This window comes from Elaeis guineensis, chromosome 15 (assembly GCF_000442705.2).
Source record: "Elaeis guineensis isolate ETL-2024a chromosome 15, EG11, whole genome shotgun sequence".
Taxonomy (NCBI): Eukaryota; Viridiplantae; Streptophyta; class Magnoliopsida; order Arecales; family Arecaceae; genus Elaeis; species Elaeis guineensis.
Window position 1 is genome coordinate 56,312,723 of NC_026007.2, and position 14,287 is coordinate 56,327,009.

The following is a 14,287-nucleotide window of genomic DNA, read 5'->3' on the forward strand; positions in this document are numbered from 1 at the left end:
CATTCATGATCCGACGGATGTTGCTAGGCAGGCATTTGATGTGGGGACCACCTGAAAGCGAGTGCAGTGGGGTCTACCGGGAGACGCGCATTGTCGTCTTTTTCGTGCCGTTACATTTTTGGGCAAGCAACTTCACGGGACAGGATGGAAAGGGATGATCAGAGCCGTCCAAGTGGTGTTCTTTGCCGCATTAATAGTGCGATCCGGCGGTTGCCCCTCCCTCACCTACGGTTGCGGCTATCTGCCATCTTTTCTCTCTCCCACATCAGTTTTGTTGCCTTTTTTTTTTTGGTAAGAAAAAAAAAAAAAAAGGCCTCTGACACATCCCTAACGTTTGGTCCACCCCCCCCCCCTCCTCTCTCTCTCTCTCTCTAGATGTGAACAAGTTGTAAAGAATTTGTGCTATCCAAAAGTTTGTCGAAGTATGATAACTTTAGTTTTATGAGGCAATCATTAAGGTATGAACAATCCAAGAAGTTCAACAAAAAGTACCGGAATGAATTTGAGTTATTAGAATTAAAATAATTAATAAAATAAAGTTATTAAATTGTGATGCAATTATTCATTTGGAAACGAGGATAGAAGTGACAAAAATAATAACAATTAGCAAAAGCAACAACATCAGCAATGTATGCGATGACATTATGTAATTACTAATGATGCATTTGGTTAATCACTAAATTTTTTTTTGAAAAATAATATTTGATAACATCATAAAAATTAAAAATTAAAAAAATAAAAATAATTATTTTTCATAAAAAATAATTTTTTTATTTTTTAAAACATATTTTTGCTTCTTTCCGGCTTATTCCGTTCTGATGCTTGCCACCTCCTCTCCATCTCCCTCTCTCTCCCTTTGGCTCTCTGCTTGCCTGACCGGCAAGCACCGTCGATCGATGAGGCTTCGGCCACCGCCCCAACTACTAGACCGGCCCCCATTCCCAATCTGCCCCCCTTCACTTTGTGCTCATAAGAAGAGGGGCCGGCTGACGGGCCACCGTACGTCGATACCCGATCATAGTACAGTCATATCAGGATAGGAGTAGGGGCAGGAGGTGCGAAGTAATATCCTACATTGGAGGAATAGTACGTAGAATAGGGATCAGAGTAGTTGCCGTAAGGATATGGCGATGGTTGGACGGCAAGGGGTGGTTGTAAGGAGGGACGACTGAAGACAGAGAGGGATAGGCGTAGTACTCTCTGGCCGAAGGGGAAGGAGCCATAAAGTAGTAACAGTCGGAGGGAGGGGTGAATTGGTAGGCAGGCTCCAGTGGCGGGTAGGGGCACTCTCGGATCATGACCTTGATCCAGATCTTGCCCTAGGGGTAGCTGGAGGAGCAGGAGAGCTCTAGGGTTTTGATGGGAGAGGGGCATCTGTCAATGGCTACGCTGAAGAAGGCCATAGTTTTGATGGCATTGGAGCCAAGAAGGTCCTTGAGAAGGCAACGGGCGGTGCCGACGAGGGGCTTGGGGGTCTCGGATGGTTTTGAGTGAAAGACGTCGAGGGTGAGTAGGAGCGCAGGATCGAAAAGGGTGGGGAGAAGAGGGAGAAAGAGGCGGCCGTTTCAAATGGGATAGGTGTTATCAAATAAATATTTTACTTTTTTATTTTTGTTTTGTAGTAAAAATTAAAAAAATAAAAAATATTTTTTAATAAGTAAAAATCAAAAAGTGTAACCAAACTTATCCTAAAGGTTTCATAAGTAATTCTAAATGATTTATGTGTAATAGATAATCATGGAGTTCATAAAAAAAAGTTTGTGATAAGGGAAATCTTGATATATTTGTTTACAGAGAATAATTTGAAGCATTGTTCGGCCACAAACAAAAACTGTTAGGATTTGATGCCTCGAGATTCAGCCCACATTGAGCCCACAGCGAGGTTCGCGGCAAAAAATGGAGTCCAACGAGATCAAGATCACTTGAAACGGAGCTCGGATGGAGGAGATACGAGCTTATGAAGTCGGTACGAGAATCGAGGCGGCGGAGGACCGCCGGCGACCGACGGTGGGCGGCAGCGGTGCGGCCGCAGGCGGCGACGCGCGGGACGCGCGTCCCAGGCCCGCGTGGGACGCGGGACCCAGGCCCGCGCGGGACGCGCGACCCAGGCCTGCTGGCCCCTTGCCCCGGTCCATCGTGGATCGGGTGGTCCACGACGCGGTCTGTGGACCGCGTGGGCGTTTCCACACGTTTCTCGCGATCCACGGCACTATTCTGTGGACCGGAGCGCGATCTAAGGGCCGAGGAGGCTCCCGATCTTGATCCGACGGTCAGGAGGGTTTCTTGGCTTTGTTTAGGACTTCTAAACCCTCTCTGATCAAGGTTTAAAGTCTCGTTTAAGCCTTTAAAAGGCCTGATCATGAAACAGAGAAGGTTGGGGTTCGGTTTCTCACCGCCGTACGAACCAGAGGAGAGAGAGAGGCTAGGGTGCTGTGAGAGAAGGAGCAGGAGGCTCCTGGACAACGGTCGCCAGGTTCTTCAGGGGTTCAGGAGGGTCTCCAAGAGAGAGAGCTTTTGTGAGAGGAACTTTATGTGAGAGAGAATTGGGTGTACAAGGGTTGAGGGTGAGGTCTCCTCTTGTAAAATTTTTTTTTCATAGTGAAGTTTGCATGTCCCATGGAGGCGAGCCCTTTTGTGGCTGATCCACGTATTTTGATTGTTTTTCTTTTTGTTTCGTTTCTTCTTTCTTCCTGCTGCATCGCATGGTACTGAAAGGATCTTGGGAGGTGGTGTCCTGGTCAGACATTCACCCAACAAGTGGTATCAGAGCAAGACGGTACAAGGACGCAGACTGCAGTGGTGGTGAGCAAGACTGAAGATGGAGAAAATAAGAACAATCAAGATGGAGATCAACAAGTTCGATGGTAAGAGCAATTTCTCCTTGTGGCAGGCAAGGGTGAAGGACGTGCTCATCCAACAGGGATTGATCGATGCTCTCTTGTGCGATGAGAAGCCGACCACCATAGAGGTGCAGGATCGGAAACGGCTACAGATGCAGGCGGTGAGTACCATCCGCATTTGCCTGGCGGATGAGGTGGTGATCCATGTGCTGAGCGAGACTTCCCCGACGGTGCTGTGGTCGAAGCTCGAGGAGTTGTACATGGCGAAGTCTCTCACCAACACTCTTTTCCTCTGGAGGCAGTTTTACCAACTGCGGATGACTAAGGGACAGAGCATGCAGGAACATCTGAGCCACTTTCAGAAGATCCTCACCGACCTTCTCAGCATTGGCGAGAACGTTGAGGAGAAGACCAGGGCGCTGGTTTTGCTGGCATCGCTTCCCTCTTCGTACGAGTCCTTGGTGACTGCTCTTCTAGTGGGGAAGAGCACTATCAAGATGGATGAGGTCACCGCGGTGATACTCCAGAACGAGGTTCTCAGGAGGGAGAACCTAGCTTCGAGTTCAGGTGGCGATAGCTCAGCTTTGGTGACTTCTAGAGGTGCAGGAGGCGGTAGACGGAGTGACAGGAGATCGCATCGAGGGCGGTCTAAGTCCAGGAGGGACTTGAGCAAAACCAGGTGTTACCGGTGTGAGGAGTTGGGGCATCTAGCTAGAGATTGCCCTCAACTGAAAAATCGGACGGTGGCTGCTGTAGCGACGGCCGGCAGTGATTTAGATGGAGATGTCTTTGAGATATCTGACAAGGTATCTGCATCTTCCCAGCAGTGGATATTAGATTCTGCATGCCCCTATCATGTGTGTTGCAGAGAGGAGCAGTTTGACTCCCTGGAGAACAGTGAGAGCACTGTATATCTGCCGGATGGATCGAGCTGTGCGATCAGAGGCATTGGGACGGTCAGCTGGAGGACACATGACGGTGCAGTGAGGAGATTGGGGGAGGTCCGATACATATCCGATTTCAGGCAGAATCTTATCTCACTTAGCAGACTGGATTCGAGAGGCTACAGGACGGTAGCTGGTGGAGGAATCCTGAAGGTGCTACGCGGCGATAGGATTGTGCTGGAGGGGAAGAAGGGGAGCAGAGGACATTATTATCTGGCAGGGAGCCCAGTGCGAGGTGGAGCATCGGGAGCCAGGCGGAGCCCAGAGCGAGGTGGAGCTCCAGGAGGCGGATCGGGCACGAGACAGGAGACTCGGGAGGACGAGAGGCGACGTCGCAAGGTAAGATTCCTATTGCCGCAGGATGATGCCCCGAGCAGGTCTCAGGTCAGGAAGAGCACAGCATACGACGGAGATGGGATCTAGCAGCCTGGCTCGACTCCCATGTTTGCCCATCCATGATCAGCAGGCGATTGCCCCAGGGCATGGGGGCGAGGAGATCCAGAAGCTCTCGGAGTTTGGAGGAGGCCGAATATCGAGTCGAGGTGGAGATTGTTAGGATTTGACGCCTCGAGATTCAGCCCACATTGAGCCCACAGCGAGGTTCGCGACGAAAAACGGAGTCCAACGAGACCAAGATCACCTGAAATGGAGCTCGGATGGAGGAGATACGAGCTTATGAAGTCGGCACGAGAATCGAGGCGGCGGAGGACCGCCGGCGGGCTGCAGCCGCGCGCGGGACGCGCGTCCCAGGCCCGCGTGGGACGCGGGACCCAGGCCCGTGCGGGACGCGCGACCCAGGCCTGCTGGCCCCTTGCCCCGGTCCACCGTGGACCGGGTGGTCCACGGCGCGGTCTGTGGACCGCGTGGGCGTTTCTCACGCATTTCTCGAGGTCCACGGCACTATTCTGTAGACCGGAGCGCGATCTAAAGGCCGAGGAGGCTCCCGGTCTTGATCCGACGGTCAGGGAGGTTTCTTGGCTTTGTTTAGGACTCCTAAACCCTCTCTAATCAAGGTTTAAAGTCTCGTTTAAGCCTTTAAAAGGCCTGATTGTGAAACAGAGAAGGTTGGGGTTCGGTTTCTCGCCGCCGTACGAACCAGAGGAGAGAGAGAGGCTAGGGTGCTGTGAGAGAAGGAGCAGGAGGCTCCTGGACAGCGGTCGCCAGGCTCTTCAGGGGTTCAGGGGGGTCTCCAAGAGAGAGAGCGCTTTTGTGAGGGGAACTTTATGTGAGAGAGAATTGGGTGTACAAGGATTGAGGGTGAGGTCTCCTCTTGTAAAATTTTTTTTTCATAGTGAAGTTTGCATGCCCCGTGGAGGCGAGCCCTTTTGTGGTTGATCCACGTATTTTGATTGTTTTTCTTTTTGTTTTGTTTCTTCTTTCTTCCTGCTGCATCGCATGGTACTGAAAGGATCTTGGGAGGTGGTGTCCTGGCCAGACATCCACCCAACAAAAACTAAAAGTAGTTTTAGTATTACTCAGTGATCTAGAGAATATAATTGCTTATAGATTTGATAGCTTTTCGGAATGTATCTTGGACTAATTGATAGATAAAAATAAGTCTAGCCTTTTGCTCTAGAAGTTACATGAAAAGTTACATAAAAATATATTTTAGCTAAGTTAACAACATTATTTGTTTCTCCTAATTGCACCAATGACTATGCAACATAATAGCATGTAATAGCAAATTCTTACTGGATTAGGTTGCTCAACTTGGACAATAACTCTTACTAAATGTTAATTTAAAGTAACATTGTATGCTGTTTTACATCTAAATGTATCACATGCTACAAAGTTAAGTGCTCATCATTGTAATGTAGTCCAAGAAGCAAAACTAATAGGTGACGTCCTACCAAGCCTATATACATATGCAAGGGTTTGCAGCCACATATTTTGAATACACTATCCTACTTTCAGATGATAATTATTGTCTGGCTCTAACTCATAGAAATCAAAGTCAAAAAGAATGTAGCACAATTATATTTTTGCTACTATTCTGGTTGTAAGTATTTACTTTTGTTTATATTAGAGCGGTCAAAATGGGCTTGGCCCACAGGGCCAACCCAGCCCAACTCTGTAAATGGGATGGGCTGGGCTGCCATATTAGTAGCCCAAATAACAATTAGACTTTTTGGTCCACCCCACACCAGCCCAAGGGCTAAGATGGGTTGGGTCAGGCTAGTCTAATTGGACCAAAAAAATTAAAAAAAATTTTAAAAAATTCTATATTTATTTTTTTCACTATTCGGCTATTGGCCATCACCGTCGTTGCTGGAGGACCGTCGGTTCCTCTCCTCTTCCTTTGGCTCTCGAATCTTGATCAGTCGATCTTCGTCTCATGCCTCCAACCAACTACTAGTCTCCGAGCTCTCAGATCCCCCCTCCTCCTCATCGCCGGCATTGCCGCCTTCGAATCCAATCACAAGAATCAAGATCCCTTCTGCCAATGAATGCCCTATCCAATCTTTTCGGGCTCTCAGAAGTCAAATCCCCTCCTCCTCCTCGTCGCTGGCATCATCACCTCTGAGTCTGATTCGATCGAGGCAATGTCCTCCCATCGTGCTTGATCTGATTTCTGCCTAGTGCGGCTGCTGCGGCAGTGCCTCCCCTTCTAACTCCTCTCCTTCCTCCTTCTCATCGCCGGCACTGTTGTCTCCGAGTCCAATCTCAAGGTATGTCATATGCCCCCTCTTCTCTTCCACTTCAGGCTCTCCAATCTGACCATGGCATCGACGACCGCTCCAATTTTTTTTATATTTTGATGGGCTAGCCCGACCTGACCCACAGCCCTTAAAGGACTGGGCTGGGCTGGACCAGCTATATGCTGTCCCATTGTTTGGTTGGACCTAGTCCGAACCAATCCATCAAATTTTAGATCCTTGTGGGCTGGGTCGGGCCAATCTGGGTCGGTCGATTTTGACAACTCTAATTTAAATTTTTTGTTTCCATTCTCTCAAAAAACTTCATGGCTTTTTCTTGCCAAACATGTGAATTGGTTGATTATGGAGTTGCCAAAAAAAACAGAGCTCATAAATTTTGTGGGTATACATAAGGGGCATCCCGAAATATTTTTATTAATGCCCTGAAATTATTTGTTATAAACTCTTTTACTCTCTAAGGAGATTATATTTATTAATCTCTATTGAATTCTTATGAGGCAAAATTACTCAAATAATATTAGAGGTGGCCAGAAGCCATATACCACTCTTATCTTGCCTCTTTTTATCTCCACCTAGATAATTTGGAGTAACCACACAATCCAACACCATGTGAATCTCATCCTTTCTCTCAAACGTAAGTCTAAACTTCGGTGCTCTCATCACACTTGCAAGGCACTACAATGTACTAACATAAATATCATAAATATCATTTTTATTTCTTTTCTCTTATAAGAGAAGGGTTATCTAACTCTAAAATCCAACATGTATGGAAACAGGAACAACTTTGGAGTGGTCCTCTTATTAGGTGGACCGGATCTACTGTGCTCCTAGGTTGAAATCATCATAGGTGGATTCATTTTATTCGAGAATGAAATTATTCGGTGAATTCGTTTCATCCTAGATCCATCATTGTGGACTTGATCCATCTAACAATTTCTCTTTCGAGTGGGGCATGGATCCACCAAAAGCTTGAGCTGGCTTAAGTTGCTCTTATAGCTACATATAGTCCTGCAATATTAATTTTGGTAGGAAAGCACCTGTGGAGGAGTCTTAACGTTTAAGAACTATAGGAGATGTACCTGTTTTAACTGAGGTTGGTGGAGGAAAACTCTGCGCATCAAATAAAAAGAGAAATACACCACTCCAAACCACACCCGTCATCGACAAATAGGCCCCACTGAGGGTAGCCCCGCATATGTTTCAGGGTGTGTTCGGTGGGGTGTTTCGAGGAGCAGGCACATGTCCCCAAATGTACGAGGGTGTGAATGGGGTAGCCGGACGGTGGACCGGCGGGGAGAAACTCTAAAGGGCCCGGAGCAGTGGTAATTTATTGCTAGCTTGCTGCTTTTTTTGTTTTTTTTTAGGTCATGTACATGAATGAGGGTGACCTTGTATCCGTGTAAATAGTATCTTTGGAACGTCCCTGCTCAAAATATTAATTTTTTTTTGATATAAACGATGGATTGAAGGGAAAAAAAAAAAAAAGAGAGAAGATGGATGGAAGAAGGATGAATGCATGAAAGACCCGTCCATCCATCCATTTATATCTTTAGTTACATATGGAACAATAGATGAAAATAATTTTTTTTTCTGTTTAATTAAAAATAGTAAATAAAAATACAAAAAAATAATTTTAATTATCAAAATTATATATTAAAATTAAACTAATTAGTAATAAAATTTAGTAATATATGATTAATAACACACACACACATATATATATATATATATATATATATATATATATATATATATATAATATGAATGAAAAAGTGAAGAAATATTATAGTTTGTCAAAAAAAATTAATGAAGAATAATTTTGTCGATGCAAAAATTTCTTATTAATGTTTCATCTTTCTTTCATTGCATCCTTTCAGTCTGGAGAATGTAAATTGATAGATCAGGATAGATGGATAATCTTTTCTTTTTTCATTCATCATCCTTATAATTTTTTAAAATAGATAGTAGATGGAGATCACCCATTCTTCCAAGCTCATCCATCCATCTTTTCGTAACCCCAATCAGGATAAGAATAGTATAGTAGGGGAATGAGAGAAGCTGATATGTTAAAATTTTGATCCAAAATTTGGACCAGATGGTTAGTCGTGTTTGGAGAGGGCTGTGCGCATTTGGATGGGTGATATATTACCCATCTCATCGGATTCCCATGCAAAATATGGCGGATATGCCAAACACGGCAGTTGAGAGATTGGTGATGGTAATCCATTTTGACATGATTCAGATCCAATGCCTAACAAAATCTCAATTGCTGTAGCTTGACCGGCTAGTGATTGAGCGAAATGTGGTGCACGTAATCAACGTTTGAATAAAGCTTCAAGTGAATAACATGGGTGATTATAACTCGGTGTGATCTTCAAGAGCAAATGAGAAAGAGTGTAATAGCTTGTTCGAAAATTTCACAACCAAATCATAATGGACTCTTGCCCTTCTATCTATATAAATCAGACCAAAGAACCGTAGGTAAGAGGATTTTTACCTCACCCATAACTCGTAGCTCATATTTCATCCTCATTTATTCTGTTCTACCAAAATTCTGCCTAACTTGAACATCGAAGGATCTTCTGCTGAATGAGTTCTAGCAACCCTTGATTATTTTTCCTCATATAGAATGAATTCCATGCCATGTAGACCAATGCCATCCAAGCCGTCCCATTTCCATCACCAGCTCCAAATCCATTAGGCCAGGATTGGGACGGCAATATGCTTGCTGGGTGATACTTTTGCCCATTGAAATGCACACCTCAAAATTCAGCTTTCATGTTATAATCCATTCACTAGATGCATGTGATTTTTTTCATTCACGACATGATGTAAGATGTATTTGTAAGGAATACAAATAAGCAAATTGTAGGCTCTTTCTCAAAATGGGTCCAATGTAGGCTATATGTAAAGCCAACCTACAGTTTGTATATATGAAATCACAATGAAGAAGAGAAATGAATAGGTCATGAGCAGGACATGCATTTTAAGGAAATAATATGTGTATCCATGTCTCAATTTTTAATTAATAAATGATGGTACAATTAATCTTTTTTCAGAATTATTTTTCCTTTCCAAACAAAAAAGATACCATCGACCAAGTCTCATCAATAAACTGCATAATATTTGAATCCTAATTTTCTAACTTCAGCATATATTATTTGTCAAAACACGTTTGTATCTTTGACACAATGAAAGGGAGGGAAGAAAAGTTGTGAGGTTGGGGACATAGGCACTGCACCAATCTTATGACGTGTGCCATATCCTTTGTCTATATCTATTGTACTTAGTGACTAAGTATGGGAAACTTCAAATTATCTTAATTAATTGCACCAATTTAAGCGTTTTCCGGAGTCATTTCTTTCTTTTCTCATTTCATGAATCCAACTCATAGGACTCAAACTAGCTTAACAAAGTTTCTGGAGAAACAAGTTGCAGGTCATCAATGCTAGGGTTGCACAAGGAATCATGAAACGAGAATAGAATCGTAACCGTGAAAACTGGAAGTTGAGATTTTAACTTCTTAAGCAATCTCTCTTCTTCCTCGTGCGTCCGCTGAGATTTTAACTGAACTACACGAGACTTCCGAGGTTGGAGTACCTTCTTCGTACCATATTTAGTTGGCTAACCACCTCCCATTGCCTCCATGCACCACGGTGTCTCTCAATGGCCCAACAACAATCTGTGCAGCGATTATGAGCGAGCAATTGAATCTATTTTTGAGAGGTGGGCATCGAATCAAATGATGGCCGCACATCGGATCATGGTAATTGTAGCAGCATCTCTCATCGTATCTTAATTGTCTAGAAATAGAAGTGGTAATCGGATCGGATCCAATAAGATATGGATTAGGTTGGATAGATGATAGATCAAAAATCGGTCAATCTAAAACCACTCTGTTTAGTAAATAAGACAAAATTATAGATTTGAACCCGAACATTTTATTAAACAGCCAATATAGCTTGATCTATAATGGATTGAAATAAGTAAAACAGATTAAATGGTTAATTATATATTTTCACCCTTAGCTAGAAGTCCGGTAGAAACTATAATAATGATAATAAATTGACTGTAACAAACATCAAAGGACAGTTCAAGGTCATCTTAGATATGAATGCAGTTCCACTGCATAACCCTGAATTAAGATTCTGATTCGCAGACTTTGCCTTGAAGAAATTCCATGAAATAACCATTACTATTTGGTCACATGCAGTCCGGATGTTCGTTGGAATCTGCCATAAATCCCTATTTAATTTTATTCAACAACCTTAGGGGAAAAATGATCTTATCTAGTTCAAGGTATTTCCTTTTACTAAGGATAGTTCAACATTATTCATCTGAGATATGGAAAGCTAGTAACATATTATTATCTTCTTATAACCTATGGCATATACATGACAAGTAACAAATTGAGAGAAGAAATAAGAAATTATTCACTAGAAATAGCTCTTCCAACTATATAGCTCTACGGCACAAAATGCGCACTATAGATGACCTAAGCCCTTTCCGATAATGCTGTAGCCATATTTATAACCGTGTTGGACACTTTTACTATTGCGCTAACAGCTAATTTATCTATACAACAAATATTAATTTTCTTATTGATGATTAATAAGCAAGATTCTATGATCTTACCTGGCTATGTCGGAAAAAGATTTTTTACTAACACCAATATCTATTATAATATATATATATATATATAATAAATTAATATATATTGAATATTAAATAATAAGTTTTAATCATGCTTTGAATGCTAACATCAATATTATTAATATCAGTATCCACATGATAAAATGAGGGATCTGCCCAAGTCAAACCTCTATAATAAAATATATATATATATAAATATATATATATATATATATATATATATATATATATATATATATATATAAAGTGGATGCTTAGCTTGTGTGGTGCTCTCCAACCAAAGGTCTGTATTAATAAAATTGATATTACTTATGCTGAGTTTTCAGTGCTGATACTAACGATATAAGTTTACACTTGACCCAATTTTGGCAGATATTAATGTGCTGGTCATCACTAAAATTTATTATTTAATATATAATTATTATTAATAATATCAAATTTTTATTATATATTAATAATGATCGAGTAGAAATTTTCACCTTTAGCGCTAGTGTCATTGATATCGACTATCATATTGCAAATTAATAAAAAATTTTGTACAGGCAAAGCCTTTGTGCAAGAGCTCCCATTACTAATATGGTCACCATTAATATAGGTCTCCTTTTCCCAATGTTTTCCAAATATAATATAAGGTAACAAATTGTAATAAAAGTTAGAAGGTTTCAATAGCCAATTTTTTTGTTGTACATTAAGATATGAACCTTAATAATAGTTAAGCACATTAATACTGGTATAATAAATATTGGTGCAAAAATCTGCTTGCGCCGGAGAAGCTAGAGTCGAAGAAGCCGCGGTCGCCGCTGGGACCTGCAAAGGAAGTCTAAACCGGAGGTGGGGTTGCTCCGGCAAGACCCTCCGACGCTCAAGTCAGTTCTCTGCCTCAACAAGAATGGAGTGCTCGAACGGAGAATTTAGCAGAGTTTTGAGATAAGAAATGAGCTTAGAGAATAACGTATCTGGGTCCCCCTTTTATAGGCGGAGGAGGTAACGGATTGATGGCGACGTCTGTAACCGTCTGGTCGTGGGCCGCCCGTAGTCAGAAAAAATTTATTGCGAGGGGTAGTGGAGCTGAATCGTGGCTATCTCCGTAGCTCGCCACGTGGAATCGTTGCGGGGAGTGGAGCAGCGTCCGTTGTCGTGACTTGCCAGCGGGTGGGAGAATCGCCTGGTATCCATCGCAGGAGGTGGAGCAGGTTCGTGGCCGTTATTGTGGCCTGCCAGGGGGTAGTGGAGCTGTGCGGAATCCGCCACAGGACGTGGGGCAGAGCGGCGATGGTTACTGCGGCCTGCCAGGGAATGATGGAGCTGCGTGGAATCCGCCACAGGAAGTGGAGCGGGGTCGTGGCCGTTATGGTGACCTGCCAGAGGGTGCAGACACATCGGATGAAGTTCGGCAGTGGTCGGAGTCCGGCCCCCGTAGGAGCCCGGACTAAATCTGTCTGTAGTCGTTGGAGCTGAGGACGAAGCCCGGCTCCCGCAAGAGTCCGGGCGAAGTCTGCTGGCGGCTGCAGTTGTTGGCGTCGAGGATGAAGCCCGGCTCCCATAAGAGTACGGGCGAAGTCTCCCTGCAGTTAGAGTTAAAGGCGAAGTCCGGCTCCCGTAGGAGTCCGGACGGGGATTACCAGCAGTCGTTGTTGAGGACGGAGCCCGGGCGGAGCTGCGCTGGAGTCGGTGTCGGCGGTGGAGCCCGGCTCCCGTAGGAGCCCGGGCGGAGCTGTGCTGCAGTCGGTGTCGGTGGCGGAGCCCGGCTCCCGTAGGAGTCCGGGCGGAGCTGCGCTGCAGTCGATGTCGGCGGCGGAGCCCGGCTCTCGTAGGAGCCCGAACGGAGCTGCGCTGTAGTCGATGTCGGCGGCGGAGCCCGGCTCCCGTAGGAGCCCGGGCGGAGCTGTGCTGCAGTCGGTGTCGGCGGCAGAGCCCGGCTCCCGTAGGAGTCCGGGCGGAGCTGTGCTGCAGTCGATGTCGGCGGTGGAGCCCGGCTCCCGTAGGAGTCCGGGCGGAGCTGCGCTGCAGTCGATGTCGGCGGCGGAGCCCGGCTCCCGTAGGAGCCCGAGCGGAGCTGCGCTGTAGTCGGTGTCGGCGGCGGAGCCCGGCTCCCGTAGGAGTCCGGGCGGAGCTGTGCTGCAGTCGATGTCGGCGGCGGAGCCCGGCTCCCGTAAGAGCCCGGGCGGAGCTGTGCTGTAGTCGGTTCCGCTAAGGATTTCGGTTGTGGGTATTTTATACCCAACACCAGTCCCCCTACTTCCGAGTTTGAATTTCAAACGAAGGAAGTACAGAGAGAGATGGGCGCAGCCGGAACCGTCCCTTCGAATCCTACGCACTGCCGTCTCCAGATATTTTGGCATTAAATGAGCGCGTGCCGGAGTCTTTTCGAATTGGAGCGGTACGAGGGGACGCTTCGAAAATCTCGCAGGTACACTGGCCTAGGTACGGCACAATTTTGATCCTGCCAACCGTCAGCCGCTTTTAGCCGTCTGCCAGGGAGAGTGGGACACGTGTCGGATGCGGACTGGCTTGGGGGATTCGTGATCATTATGGCGCCGGATCCCAGGGTCTATTTAAACCCGTCCTCCCCCCTTCAGCCGCCCTACTCCATTCCTGAGTTTTCGCTAGTGTCTGTCTTCTCTTCGAGAGCCCTGCTCTAGTGATCTTCTCGAGCCGTAGGCGCCTCCCGTTTCTCGTCCCCCAGGTCCCTCAGAGTAACATAGGTTAGTGCCAACCTTCCTCTCACCGCCTAGGGGCTTCTCCTCTCTTCATTACTTTTGTGCCTCCCCCCGAGTTAGCCTTCGGCCTCTCGCTCCCCTTTCGGTCTATCTTTTTAGGGTCCTTTAGATCCTTCCTTCGAAACTACCCAAAATGTCCTCTGACTTTTCTGCTCCCGACAGTTCTGAGAGTTCTTCCGCTTCAAACCCCCAGGTCACTGTCTCTGCGGACGAACCCACGTCCGGGGCAGGACCTCGCCCAGTTTTTGCGCCGGGCGCCATTCCATGTTCGTCGACTTCGGATGAACTCCTTCTGATAAGGGTTCGGTATGGGGTTCCTCCGGAGTACGACCTGGAGCTACCTGGCCCCTCTGACCGGACCAGCACTCCTCCTCCCGGTCGCTTCTGTTTGTATCAGGAAGCGTTCCGTGCCGGACTCCGGCTTCCGCTTCCGGTCTTTGTCGCTGCCTTCTTCCGCTTCCTAGACATTTCTC

The 14,287-nt window shown here is 45.5% G+C and overlaps 1 pseudogene; it reads right to left on the bottom strand.

Annotated features, from left to right (window-relative positions):
• Positions 1-777: 777 nt before the first annotated feature.
• Positions 778-14,287, bottom strand: part of LOC140853966 (uncharacterized) — an 83,312-nt pseudogene continuing 69,802 nt past the window's right edge.